The following is a 14,654-nucleotide window of genomic DNA, read 5'->3' as shown; positions in this document are numbered from 1 at the left end:
GGTCCAAGCGCTCATTTTTTGCTGTAACCAAATTGTGTTCAGAAATTAATTGTACTTTATAGAAAGGGGATGATTTCACATCATATTCTAGAACAATTTTTATTTTTAAACTTGGCAAAGAAATGCTATGTTTGTATTCGCTCTACACGCCCAAACAATCTAAGCGTCTCTTTCTTAATCTTAATTACATTACGCTTACATCAGCCTTGTATTATTTGCGAATCTCCATATTTCTCACACGATCATACATGGTTTTACCACACATACGCCTCAGGGATCTCAGTTCTACCGCATTCAGTCTAAAATATATGTATTAAAATATCCATTTATTAGATGTTCATTGTTCACGACTTACTAAATACCACTAATACCACACACCACACGGCAGAACAGCTATTCTAGCACCACAAAAAGAGTAATGGTGCTATTGAAATGAAATGAAATTAAACTTCTAACTTTTTGGTAAAGGTTATACCTACCATATACTACCATATACCTATACAGAGATGTGCAAAATGGGTACCCAAAACCATTTGAAATGCAAAATGGAAATGGGTCAAAACTTTTCCGTTTGAAAATGCAAAATGGTTTTTAGAAAAGCATTTCAAATGCAAAATACCTATTTTCAAAATGCATTGAAAATCCAAAATGGTTTCTCAGGTCAAACAATTAAAATAATTATAGAACTTTTAAACAGTTTTGTCATTTAATAATGGACATCAATGTATAACAAACATATTACATGATGGTAAATCAAAAAACACCACGACTACAGATTATGAAACCACAAAAAATTTGCGCGGGACTAATGTTGCCAACGTAAAAACTGCTATCTAACATTTAATATTATGGCGTCATGGCCCCATGTTCAGTATTTGAATCAGTATTTTTTGTAATGGTATCACTCAATTGCCAGGGCTCCTACCAGGGAGCAACTTGACAAATGTAAATTATCTCTCATAGCGAAAAGCATTTAAAATGCAAAATGAAAAATACCCATTTTGCATTTTGCATTTCCATTTGAAATGGATTTATTTGAAATAAAGCACATCTCTGTACCTATATCATCCCAAATGTTAATAATGTTAAAATAAGGCATCGTAAATGGTTCTAATTACTGCGAGGAATATGGGTGCAATTTTGCAACTGGATACCGGATTTGTCAATCTCTCGATGTTATATTCAGTGCCCAAACAAATATATTGCAGAACACTCGACAGATAAACCGGTAGAAACGTATCGCGGGCGTGTCCGTGTACCCCGAGTGGGCTCAATTTTATCTAACTTCTGGTGAAATTGATTTTGAAAACCAAAGATTTATTTTTTTACAATACATCTATTTTAAAACATCTTTAACAATCCCGCAGCCAAGTGGAGGAGTAGGTAGTACCCAAAATTACTATCTTCCTTATATTAGCTTAAATACTTGACACATCATTTTAGTATTTTACGTATTCCTGCGCAAATACATAAGTTACCATTAATAATTGATCAGCTGTCGGGAAGTGGGTAAATTTCCGCTTCCAAGATATGCTTGCATTCATTACCGAAAACAAGAGTGAAATTCAAATAGATTAGTATTTAAAACCGATAGTTTCTTACGCCTGAAAAAATATTTAAATTGAGATACGAATGATGTCACGTGTACCCCGTCAGATTTCCATCATTTTGGCGGGCTTTGAAAAATGAAATGTTATTTAAGTTAGAAGGTGAACTTTCATTAAACAAATAATTTTAAAATTTGTGTAATTCCTTTTGCGACCAGTGCTCGATGCAGTCTGTGCGATGATTGGATCTCAAGTTACAATTATCGCATTAATTAACTTCCAGTCGTAATTTATTACGCAACGTTTGGCCAAATTGATTTATGTCATGCGAGCCAGAGCAGTCACAGTAGCAGTCTAAACTTCGCCATTCAAGCCAACAATAAGTGGAGACATTTAAAATTCGCGTTTCAGATAACAAGTGGAAGATACTCTCAGTATCGCCCTGGTGTAAGACCACCATTCAGAATTGAATCGTTGATTGAAATGCATTGATGTATTTAGTCTATGTTGAAATGGTTTCAGCCGTGTTTGGTGACCAGATCTCAACAGCCTCACCTTGCGCTTACCCATCTCCTTCACTCAGACTATCTTCAACCTCACAACATCCCCCAATTCGGGATGCCAGTCTCAATGGCTTCAAACGGTTTTTAAACAAAAAAAAATATATAATATACTACATGTTATATTCTAATTTAACAAATTGTGAAATAACACAAATTAATCAAATAAAATTTACTTGCGCACGCAGGGATTTGAGCCAGTGACTTCCGGATTGCTAGTCGAAAGCGGCGAAGCTTAATGCTAAATCATTATTTTGATGAATCTTTATAACGAATCGGTGTACATTATGAATACCAAAAAATATGCTTTAGATCAATTAAAGGTTTTCCTATCGTTTCGCTTGAGTAGAATACAAATAAAATAATAAATTACTAAATAAAAAATATAAATGTAAACTACTAAAAAATATTTTTTTCAATAGAAATGTATGAACGCGTAAAGGAAACAGCTTTTAAACAATACAGTATTATAGCTAAGATTATCTGTGACAGTTTCACTTGATTAACTTTTTGCTTTCTTATAAAATTATTTACAAAATAAATAAAAACCAGTTTTGTGCTTGAAATTGAACGTTTCTACACTCCGTTTGTCCAGCGATTTTAATGCCTATTACCTACAATATAAGTTATACCAAGAATATACACATTTCTGGTTTGTAGCTTCCTCTTAACCCTCTACCACGGTGGCAAGAGGTATTAAAAATAATTTGACTACTAAACACTTTTTTTTGTGTCATCGTACAAAAATTCCAACTTTCTGGAGCCGATGGAACTACGGCATCCTCATTTGGGGAATGTTTTAACTTTGAAAGTAAAGATACGAAGGAGAGGAGGAGGGTTGACAGCTTGCCTATCATGAATTTTCTGGGGACCAGAGCCAAGGAGTTTTCCACTCCGCCACAGAGATCGTCGATCTTCAAATATCAGTCAATCATTTAGGAATGGATCACTTGAACTATCGTTGAACTCTCTGCTGTAAATTAAAGTCTGCTCTACTTATGAGAAACTATATTAGCTATTAGCATTGTTTACAAATTTATTTACAGTGTGACAAGTTATTATTTAGAGGGACCGTAAAAATAAAGCATTAAATACGTATTATAACCTACTGCTAAATAGGTAGTCAAACAAGAAGGATGAAAGTGGACTGAATCTGTAGAAATAAGATCCCTGAGGCAGATGTGTGGTAAAATCATGTGAGAAATGTGGAGATTCGTAAAGAATGCAAGGCTGTTGTAAGCGTAATGACTGTAATGAGTAAGATTAAGAAATGAATGCTCAGATGGTTTAGGTATGTAGAATAAGGAGAATATGTGATGCGAATGTGAAAGGTAGAAGATACATGAGTCGGGCCATGTCAAGAGTCAGAATAACACAGAAGAGTATGTATGAGACGATGTATGAATGTGAATGAGGCAAGGAATGTGTGCCAAGACCGAGTTATTTGGCGATCTGAATTCTCTGCCTACCCCTGAGGAGAAAGGACATGAAGGTAGTTGGTTATTTAGTTTAGCTAAGTAGGTGCTCTCAGAGGCTTATCTATAACCTATTGAAAATAAACCACTAAAATACCGGTTAGCAGCCGAGTTGACCAAAGCGTTGGATTCCCACCCACGCATCGCACATTAAATCCTCTTCTATCTAACTCCCCCATCATTGCACAATAGCCATTTTACAAAATCCACATAAAAAAAATTCCTAAAATATCTCTGTTACAAGTAATTTGTAAGATTTAATAATTTTGCAGAGGCCGCTTCATACTTCAAAATTGATTCACTGAGTGTACGTAGGCATCATAAGGATGCACTATTCCTGTATAAAGTAGTTAACAATAATATTCAATGCCCAGAGTTGCTAAACAAGATTCCATTCAATGTACCTGCGCGTTCAACACGCTCTTCTGTCCTGTTCAGGGTTGATCAAAGCAAAACGAACTCTAAGCAGAATTCTTGCCTGAACAGACTATGCAATAATTACAATATCGTATTATCCAAGATTGATATTTTCAGTTGCGAACTTACCAAATACAAGAGGTCCATAAAATAATATTTCTCTGATGGTTTGTGAATAATGTTATGTCTCTATTGTTTATATTTCTATTATGATTTGATTTATACCTACAACCTCTCTCCATGGCTATAAATGTATAAATGTTTTGTTTTGTATACATTTTTGAATTCATATTCTGTCTCAGTAGAGGTAAAGTCACAAGGAGGAAATCCATAATTGGTTTTATTTTGGCTATATAATACTTATTTACAAACTGAAATAAATGTAAACTGTCGATTTTCCGAAAATGAATAAATAAACATTTTCCCGCTGATGTTAGTAGGAGGAATTCAAAAATATTATCAGGTTATTCCTAACATAGGAACTCAACTGTGAAGCGAACCCAAGATCTCTATCTTACCGTGACAACGTCTTTATCCACTCAACCATTGGGACCTAATTATTAATTATATGTGAAATTTGTGGATGTTTGAAACATTATCTTTTTTTTATTTTCTGTGTCTTGTTCTGTTTCATGTTTCGTTTAGACATGTTATTATTATCTTCTTCTTCAAAGATATTACACTGATGAGTATCACCTTCAAAAGTTAAAGAAAAGATGTGGCAAGAAAAAGTCAATAGGTATCCTATACAGGGTGTATCGGCAAGTACCCGACAAACTTTAACCAGCTATTCCTTAGCACATTTGGAGTAAAAAATGTTATGGGCACTTTGCTGTCCGGTAGCATTTTTTTTCCATTAAAAACAAAAAATAAATAAAAAAATCCACACTCCGTCACTGTCATTTGCATTGTTTCTCGAGTTCAACAGCTGTTATTATTAGCAAGTGCGTCAAAAAGTGTCCTCGCTCTTTCGTACACACTAAATAATAATAGTTAAAAATGAGACGAATGGTGCCGTGCCATTTCGTTGTGATTGTAAAAGCGCGCCAATGTAGGTATGTACGTACATTATTCAACGAAACTCGAACAAAATATTGCCAGATGGGTTTTCAAACTTTGACAAAGGATAAAACATTGGTGACATATGGTGAAAATATGAATAGTAAATTTTTTATTAAAAAAAAATGTTACCGGACAGCAAAGCGCCCATAACATTTTTTACTCCAAATGTGCTAAGGAATAGCTGGTTAAAGTTTGTCGGGTACGTGCCGATACACCCTGTATAAATAAAAGTTGGATAAGTTTATCCGAGACACTATCTAGGTTACAAACCAATTCTTTAGAGCTTTATGATCATTCAAAAAAATAGCTGCCAAAATATGGAAAAAATTAATTGCAAGATAATATTGTTAATTCTGAATTTGAAATATGATAAACCTACATATATAATAATTGGGTCCCAATGGTTTAGTAGATAAAGATGTTGTCTGGGTAAGACACAGATCCACGGTTCGATTCCCAGTTGAGACCGTTATCTTTTTTATTTTCTGTGTCTTGTTCTGTTTCATGTTTCATTTAGATTTGTTAGTATTAATCGTCTTCTTCAATGATATGTATTTTTTTGTAATCACGGAAATTATCTGTTAAATGTTTCTACTAAACAATAAATAAAAAGAAACACAAAATTAAATGCCACCTTTCTTTATTTATTTTTATTTTATTTATTTATTTAACGCCCAGAGGGCTTTTACATGGTTGGTAGTATAATTTTAATTTGACAAATACTTTCAAACATAAAAAATAAGAATAAAATTACATTTGATAAAAGCTATGCAACAAGTCATACAAACACAAGAAACAAAAACAGAAAATTACAGCTATTTGTAGGTTTACATGATGTGTTTAGGAGTATTGTTGAAATAAATGTTTTAAATGATCCACAAAACTTGCCAAGTTGGTATTGAATATGTCAACATCACCCAAGTAATGATTTCCCATGGTGTGAAGTCGTTGTATCGGAGAGTGGGCAATGTAGTTACGCTTATGTGTGCTGCTGTAGAATATTGTATTTTGTCGTGTTGTTACTGTGGGTGTATGTATGTTTATAAGTTGCAGGAGTTCACAACAGTCGAATTTAGAGTTAAGTATTTTGAATAAGAACGTTAAATAGTTTATTTTACGTCTATCTTCTAATGTATGTATTTTTAGAGTATTTAATAAGAAATTGTATTTTAAGTCTTCGACAGGGATATTTAATTTAAAATTTATAAAACGTAGAAATTTTTTTTGTATTCGCTCAATGTTGTTAATGTGAATTTTATAAGATGGAGACCAAACTACTGAGTTATATTCAATTAGACTTCTTACTAGAGATACGTATAATAGTTTAATGGCTTGTAAAGAATTAAAGTTTTTAGTTGTTCTTAATACGAAGCCTAGTGTTTTCATACCTTTGTTCACAATTTGATGGATATGATTGGTGAAACTTAGTTTTTCGTCCAAAATAATTCCAAGATCTCTCATTTCCGTGACTCTTTCTAAAGCTATGTTATTGATGGAATATTCGAATAAAACAGGATTTTTGTTTCTGAAGAAAGTAGCACTATTGGCGTAAACTGAACCTGACTGAAAATACACATGAACTATACGTCACCTTAAAAATAATAATAATCTTTACATCTTTTGGTGATAAAATTACCAGGAGGGACCTGATAAGTCAATAACACCAATTATTTACATTTCTTATCTTTATAATGTTGACATTTCACACATCAGTATATTTCTATATTAGCCTTTTAACTGCATTCCCAATCAGTGGCAGCTAGCGCCAAGGAGCATTCGAGCCACACAATCTCTAAATCTCCATCAATCTAAAAATAATAATTACCAAGCAACAATAATGCCACAATGAAAATCAAAACAAATAACACTATAAAAATATTAACTTAAATTCAATCCCGGCTAGAATTTTTATTCTTTGTGTAATGTGTCATTATTAGAGAGATGTCGCCTGGGTTCATCATTTTATCTATACGCACAGAGCGTAGATGTTGACCATCGAATTGAAATTTCTCCAAAACATGAGGAGCGCTAATCAATGCCTCGGAACTCTTCGGCGAAGCAGAAATACCCAAAGACACAATACATTTATTTGTCGCGCCGAGATGGCACCACTTTAGTTCAAATTAAAATAAAACTAAAAAAATCGCTAAATGGATGGATTATTATTGGCTCAAAGCGACCACCAATATACATATAACCAACCAATTTTCTGAATGAATTAAACACTTGAGTCACATCATGTCAAGAGCCGGGATAACAGAAGCGTAATGTATTAATTTAAATGAAGCGAGAAGCATGTGCCAAGACAAAGATGTGTGTTACTTATGTCCTTATCCTAGATAACATTTCAGAATGCCTTCAGTGGCTCAAGTGTCCTGAAAGAATCCAGTACAAATTGTGCTGGATGGTGTTTAATTACATCAATGAAATGGCCTCACCCTACATCTCTGAACTATGCGTCCCGGAAAACACTGGTCTGTAGCAGTCAACTCTTAGATCAGCAACATCATCAGCTGTAGGTAGACTGATGGAACCGAAGCGCATGCCAAATACTAAGTTTGGTGATCGCGCTTTCGGAGTATCCGAGTCGAAGGCTTGGAATAAACTTCCTCCGGAACTAAGATCCATAGCAAGTCCAACAGAATTCAGGTCTAAAATAAAAACTTACCTTTTAAGCTGTCATACACTTAAATTAAATATTCCATTCCTGAGAGAAAGTCCAATTATATCCGATTTTCCAATTATGTCCTAAATTCTTTATCTAAATTTCGCTAATAAACAATTAGTTAATGTTAATTAAGTGTTAGGACCAGTTGTTTCAGAGAATTTGAACAATTCATCAAATTTCAACGTTAATTTGCGAGTTCTGTGAAAGTCCTATTCAAGTTCTGATATTATATCATTATAGGCTAGTTGCTTGACAGAGCTGAAATAATAACAGAACTAGAAAATATCTTTCACAGAACTCGCAAATTAACGTTGAAATTTGATGAATTGTTCAAATTTTCCGAAACAACCCGTCCTTAATCTCAAGTGACCTACCAAGTAAGTATAGTACTAGTATATAATGAATCCATAATGAATCGCCTACATGTACTTGGAAATAAATATGTTTTGGATGAACCTATAAACATTGCTAGTTTAACCTCATACAAACACTACTTAATTAAAACTGTTTGTCAGCGCTTCTCAGATTGACTATAATCAAATACAGTTTTAAAGTATTAATTTCTTAACACTCATTACAAAATATCCGGGATTTATAATATGTTGTATTGTATTTATAATAACCTACTCATTGTACTTTTTTATGTTGATACTATTTCTATTGTTCTCTTTTATGTATTTTATATTTATATTTTTTTATCTATGTATATTCTGTATTCATATGTAAAACAATTGTTATTCTTTTGTAAAACCGCTATAATCAGCGTTAATAAATAAATAAATATCATTGTATAAGTGTATTATATATTTGTACAGCGCCCTTGAGGTGATTTTGCACAAAAACGGCGCTATATAAATCATCCAAATATTATATTCTTCCGATTTTATGTCCGGGTTAAATCATCCCCATAGGAAAAACTAAACCCTTCCACACACTTTTCCACAAATGATCATCTAGTCAATCAACATTATGCAAGTGCGTTATATAAGCAAAATAAATACAAAACAATACAAGAACAACACGTCAACTCACCAGAGATCAAATGGGAAAATAATTCACCGTCTCCAGATATTTTCATATCAGAGGGTTCGGCTCAGTAGAACTCCTAACAGTGCCTATAAATCCTACTGATCCCTCAACATAAATATTTAAAAAATCTTTCGTTATCCTACATGTATTTAAAATGACTGATTTTTGCATTTTTATATATAAATTTTTTGATATATCTAATACGCCTAAATTTTTAATGAGAGAGCTAGGTATAATGCCAGTAGCCGAAATAACAAATGGTAATATTTTTATAGTCTGAGAATGCTAAATTCTTTTTATCTCATTTCCTAAATCTGTATATTTTCTTATTTTTTCAATAACAGATTTTTATTATTATTATTATTATTAAAAGACATGTTTATTTAAACATATCAATTAGGTTCCGATTATTATAATAACACTAGATTAGAAGTATTGCAAAAAAAGTCTACACACCTGCTGCGGCATTAATAAATAAATTAATTACAACAGTAGCCACTTCAGCCAGTTAAAACAGATGACACAGATTCAGGATGAGCCATAACGGAATGTCATTAGCATTCTCTGTTACCTATTATGTGGACTGTGACGTCATGACACGACTATAAATGCCGCGAAAAATGCTAATTGATACGACAAACTATCATGAAATTACATAACTGCGCCCACTGCCTTATTTATAAATAAACATTACAGATCCAAGTGATTCAACAAACAATAAAAAATAGACGATCATTGGAAAAATTGATATTCACAATGCTACCTTACAAAACTATACAATTTTTAATTATTGACTCAGACAAAAATTGGAAATAGAAAACTATTCAGTCGCGCTCAATAGATGTCGCACGTTAAAATAAAAATGTATATACTTATCCATGGCACTAACTAGATTGCTTTTGGTTCGGAAAGAATATTGCAATCATAAATAAACATAGTAGCAAATAAAAATATGCGTAAGAAAATGAAGATAATGTCGGTAGTTCTTAGTCGAAGTATAATACTGAAGGGGATAGGGTCGAATTAGCTCAGTGGTAGAGCCTTTTCTCGGCAAGGATCAATTCCTAGACGCCACCAAATATTTTTGTTTCAAATTTTCATTTAAGGGTCGCTAATATTGTCTTCAATGCTTAAGTATTACAATTTGAGGTTTTACTCATAAAGTTATTCCAAAAAAATATACAATTTTTGTATACCACACAAGAGTTCTAACTGTTCAGAGCCATGTAAGACTATGTCATCCCTATTTGGGGTATATTTTTTGGCTGAAGGAAGTGGAGAATGCAAGGAGACGAATAAGGTATTGGTTGGGAAGTAAGAGCTTCATAGATGCACGCACAGATGGCAGTGCATAGAGCTTGCGTGGAAGTCCGTAAGATGGAGCCAGTGGCCAGTAGTCGCCAGGGCCAGTGTGAAAGCTCTCAGAGAAACTTACTGTTTCAGATTCCAACTAGCCAGCTGCTAGTTAGGTCGACTATCGAATCACCATTATAATACGTGGAGTATTAATAAATCCCTGATTAATATAAAAGAACCAATTATTTATAAACTCCTTCCAAGACGAGTTGGAGACCTGTTTGTACGAACACAACAGTATTGAAATACCCGGATTTTCAGATCTGGTCACCAAACATGGCTGAAACCAATTCAAGGCCACGTTTCGATTCTGAATGATGGTCTATCACTAGGGTAATACTGAGAGAACATTTAATTTCTGAGAGTTAAATTAATATGTAAATTAACCAAGCTGAAACGTCGATGAACTGCAAGTAAAACATTGATAGCATTACATATAATTAAAACTCGAATGCAATAATTTAATATTGCTTAAGAAAGCAAAGTTCATTTCACAGTAAATAAATTTCTGGTAAAAAAAAATTACACTACAGGTAGGTACTTTATCGCTTGTCTGAATTCTTGATACAATCAGTTCTATTTTGAAAATGATGCATACATTCAAAACAAATCCGAGTTCATTGAACAATCGAAAGTTACATGTGTGATGATCATATTATTATCAAACAAAATATTGTATTGATATCAAACAAAATTGTTTGTAAAATATTCTTGTAGAAATGAGTTCTCTGGGTTGTATTTGTTGTAAATCATGTACCCATGACTGTATTACAAATGTGAAGATCTGTAAAAGGATGCAAGGCTGATGTAATGAATAAAATTAAGAAAGAGACTCTTAGATGGTTTCGGCATGTAGAATTGAATTGTTTGAGAAAAAATTATACTCTTCCATTGAAAAATATTTTTGTATGTGAAAAAAAAACGATGGAATTAAAAGTTATTCATCTTTTTTACTTCTGCCATCATGTAGAATCATCTATTGAAGTTCACTAAATCCCCGGACACCCTGTATGACTCGAATGATATTTATTATTTATTTATTTATTTATTACACGCCCTAGGCTTTTCTTTGAAAAAAAAATACAAGCATTTTGTAACAGAGTAAACACTTAAAAATTAATACAATAAAGAAGAATGTAAACATAATGGCAAAAATGAATCCTCACGCATATAATTGAATTTAAAAGATTCAACAAAACAAAATAGTAGAAGCGGAGAAGTTATATGGGTACATAGGTCTATTTGTGTCTAGAAGAATAAAAGTGATAGAATATACAACATTTATACTGATTAGTTTTCAAATGAAATATATCACCCAGATCAGAATATTTATTTTCGGAGATTGTGAAGTCTTGTCAGTCTTGTGACAGTCAATTTTAAAATGTTGTTTTCTTTGTAACAGTATTAAATCTGTGCTTATTCTTCTTTCTGAAAGTTTCAATAGAGACATTTTATCCAAGAGGTAATTGTAATTTATGTTTTGTATAGGAATATGCAATTTATAATTTATAAACCTTAGAAACTTCCGTTGAATCTTTTCAATGTTATCTGAATGAATATTGAAAAATGGAGACCACAACGTAGAGTTATACTCAAGTTGGCATCTGACAAGGGTTTTATATAACATAATAAATGTTCCTAAATTATTGAAATCTTTTACAGCTCTCAAAACAAAGCCAAGAGTCTTTAGGGCCTTGTTGATAATATTATTAATATGACATACAAAGGTGAGTTTACTGTCGAACATAATGCCTAGATCAATAATTTTACTAACACAAATTAATTTTTCATATAACAAAAATGAATGAACTGGCATTTATTTATGTTTAATGCTAATTTGTTGATTGAGCACCATTCAAAAAGATATCTCAAGTTAGTTTGAAGTGTAATACAATCATTAATGTGGTTAATCTCTTTATAAAGTTTCATGTCATCGGCAAACAGTACAACGTTTATATCAGTAAATAAATACATCAACAATGTCGTTTATGAATATTATAAACAAAATGGGCCCTAGATGAGAGCCTTGCGGCACTCCACTTGTCGCCATAAATTCTAAATAATTAAAAATTTCTTGTCGCTATAAATGATATAAGAAGTCGAGGAGGCCCATGGGAGATATGGCACGATAGAGAGAATCAAATACTTGAGATCGGTCATGTCAAGAGTCACAATAACAGAAGAGTATGTATAAGACAATGTATGAATGTGAAAGAAGCAGAGACATAATTGTTTGGCAGTTCTCTCTTAGTTAGAAAAATACATCTACTTACATCATTTTTGACAAAAGATTTAAAATTTATTTGTGTAGATACCTACCTAAGGATTGTATTGTATTCACAATAAAAATTTTAAATGAAAATATATTATTTCATGTCACTAACCCCAAAAATTTCATTTTAAATGGTAAAATCTGCGGAAATCCGAAAAAACGTCCCGGAAAATCATACAATCTGCTAAATATTACGGATATTTTGGGCTTTATTTTTTTACGTTCGCATGTCACGAAATGTTTACTTCTGAACATTTAATGAGTGATTATGATGATACTAATACATTTTTATCAGTTGTGATATTTTACACAGGTAAATGTAATTATTTGCGCAATTTAAAAGTGAGTCGAAAAAAAATTAAGAAAATATTTGCTGTAATATTGATAAACACAAATGAATCGATGTTTATTTATCAATGAAGGGGCAGACGACCAACCTTTGATAACCTTTCGATGTCAATAAAATTGTAAAATAACACAATTACTGCATTAGATCACAAAAATTAATCTCGTTATTATCAGAGCAACACCTTTCATCTGTCAAAATTCTACATCGGAAATGTATAATATTTTTCAATGATTTTCGCAGTATATCGAGAAGGCTCTTGAATTAAAATAAATAAAGCTTACGTTATTTTTCTCGTACGATGCGAAGGAATACACTTTAATTCACAAATGATCGGTAAAAATCAAGAAAACATCACACAACTTTACACCAACGACTTGACATTTCGGCGACCATCTTTCTTTGACTGGCCGAAATCAAATACTAAGATGACAACACGAGAAGCTCTCGGAAGATCCAATACGTCAGACAAATCGACAGCTTAAATTCATACCCTCTAGCGAAGAAAACTATAAGCAATAACTTTCGTATATCATTTTTTCGATCGACCTGGATTCTTATTGGTTACTATTGTAGTAATAGTTTATGCAGAAAGGTTCGCACTTGAATAAAATAATTTTGTACTCGGGTGGAGCTTCTAGTTATATTATCTATAGTATTCGGCCGAATTTTGGCTGCGTTTGCTCAAGACGGTCGTCTTGAGTAGGTGACGCGTTTATTCTCAATGGCGGCACTTTTCAAAAGAACATATTTATTAAATTCCTCATTGTTCATTGTAATCTGGAATACCATTTAACGTAATAATAATTGGTAAACTTGTCGTATTCCGCTGCATGTAAAGGCTCTTTACAAAAACAACACATGGTTTCAACTTAAATATCCAATGGAGGCAATTATTTAAGTCAGGGGGTTTAAGTAAACATAGGTAAACATGCACAAAATATATAATATAGTTTTTGGTTAGGGTTATTTTAATAATTTATGCATATTTCATAACCTTCAAACATAACTTTGGTTGAGAAAAAATGAAACTTTAATTCATCTTTTACCATCACCTACAAAATAAATAATTATTTCTTGAAGTAATTGAGTTGAAACCGAGTACTACAAGTATGACAAGTTTATCGAATAATTAAGTAAAATGATAGTTACTGAACAAAATTTTTATTATCTTAAACAAATCACCTTTCTAGTCTTATTGAATAGAAGATAAATAAATTGTTCCGGAACTTCGTGCATAGCAATGTTTGTAACGATAATAATATTGTATTGAATGGTTAATTTTTGAACCCTCTCATATGAATGTTGCAATGTTTGGGGACATACGATGAGACACAATCATTGAAAATGGATGAGGAATAATGGTAAATGACGGAAAGAGAGCAAGGATAATAAAAATGAATACCTATGCAAAGAATATCAAAATAAGACAGAAAATTGGTAAAACTATTATTTGTAATGAAATTAACTCAATTATGGAAAAAGATTCCATCCTGTCAACATACAAAACTTAGAAGCTATTTGTTCATAATGATTTTTCACAAAAATGGCACTCTACAAATGAATTTCGATTTTATGTCCGGGTTAAATCTTCTCCATAGGAAAAACTAAACCCTTCCACACACTTTTCCACAAATGATCATCTAGTCAATCAACATTATGCAAGTGCATTATATAAGCAAAATAAATACAAAACAATATAAGAACAACACGTCAACTCACCAGAGATCAAATGGGAAAATAATTCACCGACTCCAGACATTTTCATATCAGAGGGTTCGGCTCAGTAGAACTTCTAACAGGGCCTATAAATCCTACTGATCCCTCAACATAAATATTTAAAAAATCTTTCGTTATCCTACATGTATTCAGAAATAACGAATGGTAATATTTTTATAATCTGAGAATGCCAAATTCTTTTT

General features: G+C 32.4%; 1 protein-coding gene across 1 annotated transcript in view; it reads right to left on the bottom strand.

The window, feature by feature from the left end:
* Dyb (Dystrobrevin) overlaps window positions 1-13,137 on the bottom strand; it is a 68,236-nt gene extending 55,099 nt beyond the window's left edge. The window contains exon 1 of the mRNA XM_089648529.1: window positions 13,017-13,137. The gene's annotated coding sequence lies outside the window, so the exon portion shown is untranslated. The remainder of the gene's footprint in view (window positions 1-13,016) is intronic.
* Between the last annotated feature and the right edge of the window lie 1,517 nt (window positions 13,138-14,654).

This window comes from Hesperophylax consimilis, chromosome 28, assembly GCF_061612785.1.
Source record: "Hesperophylax consimilis isolate HC1 chromosome 28, BYU_Hcon_1.0, whole genome shotgun sequence".
Classification (NCBI taxonomy): Eukaryota; Metazoa; Arthropoda; class Insecta; order Trichoptera; family Limnephilidae; genus Hesperophylax; species Hesperophylax consimilis.
Note: the sequence above shows the minus strand (reverse complement) of the source record. Positions and strands in the feature narration are given on the sequence as shown.